This window comes from Carassius carassius, chromosome 32 (genome assembly GCF_963082965.1).
Source record: "Carassius carassius chromosome 32, fCarCar2.1, whole genome shotgun sequence".
Taxonomy (NCBI): Eukaryota; Metazoa; Chordata; class Actinopteri; order Cypriniformes; family Cyprinidae; genus Carassius; species Carassius carassius.
The window spans coordinates 16,542,902-16,544,434 of record NC_081786.1 but is presented as its reverse complement, the minus strand read 5'-3'; positions in this window follow the sequence as shown (position 1 = coordinate 16,544,434).

Below are 1,533 nucleotides of genomic sequence, written 5' to 3'. Positions count from 1 at the left end.
GATGTGGTGTGGTTACTCGTGTCCATAAAGCTTTCCTTTTTTTTCATATCGCTATCTGGATGGTAGTTATTTGATATAGGGACTTCAGATAATTCCAATTTACATGGGTTAGTCAGTTATTTTATTTCCACCCGATTCTAAAATGTCAGGGTTTTTTCTCCCTCTATCCACAGAATCCCCAGCCAAATTATACTGTTTCTGGACAAACACCAGGGTCGTGTGGTAATTTAAACTCTTAAGTTTAAAAGCATGAGTTAAACCAACAGTCATTTTGGAAATCATCTTGACCACTGCTAAGTACTTTATGGTTGCCTTGCACTTTTGTTACAATGGAGGCTTTTATCACAGAAGTGTTTGAAATTATTCACATTAACAGTTGAGCTGCCTCCATACCACATTTAGTGGAAGCTCTTAAGATAATAAAGCAAAGCCAAAAATAGGGCGTACACTATTGAAATGGTCCACAAAGCAGTAACAGTGGATAATAACATTTGTTTTATATATATATATATATATATATATATATATATATATATATATATGTATATATAAATATATATATGTATATATATGTATATGTATATATGTATATATATATGTATATGTGTGTGTGTGTGTGTGTGTGTGTTTGTATGTGTGTGTGTGTATTTGATCATCATACTCCCCGATGTTTAACATGCAGTGTGACCAGGTTTGTAGTATAGCAGAATTCCCCCATGAATTACATATGTTCTTATTCCAGCATGTTTCGTCACTAATCAGTTTTGTTTTACAGATTAACCTTTTCTGGTTATGATTACAACTGATGAAAGAATGAGCAAATTCCTTGACATGAATATTACCTTTGAGCCTCTTTTTATTGCATCGATAGTTTTAGGGAATTACAAAGAAGCTTTCAAAGGTTGTTTATTCTTCTTTCATCTCATACTGAGATGAGTCAGAGAGGCATGAGCAACATGCTCCACTTATGTCATTACAGTTCAAAATATTGCATAATGGGAAACAAATACCATACACTCTTCAATATACTGAAATTAAAGTACCACAGAAATTATTTCTACATCAACTTTGGAAAATTACTTTGGGCAAATAAAGACAACAGAATGTTTATTCTTTCATCGACTCTGACTTTACTTTAACGTCTGTGAAACTATGATGGAAAGCTGTGGTTACTGTTTGGTCTTTAGTTACATTCTCCCTTTAGAGCTTGTAGTTCTTCCACTTCAGGATATTTTTTCACTTGTGTCTGACTTCAACAGACTGAGTAAAGAAATTAACCTGTAAAGACTTCCATATAAAAGGCATTAGATTCCCAGAACATACACCTGTTATGCAATCATCTTGGACCAATGGCAGTTTGTAGGTCGTTTCAAAGTTGTTGTTTTATCTTTCCAACTCTTCTAGACTGTTCACACTGGTGAACTGTTTCAAACCACAAAATACCTTTGTTTTTGGCAGAATTGGATTCAAAATGTATTTTTCCATTAATTTTCCAAGACCCAATGTACTTTTATATTTTCTGTATTGATTTTT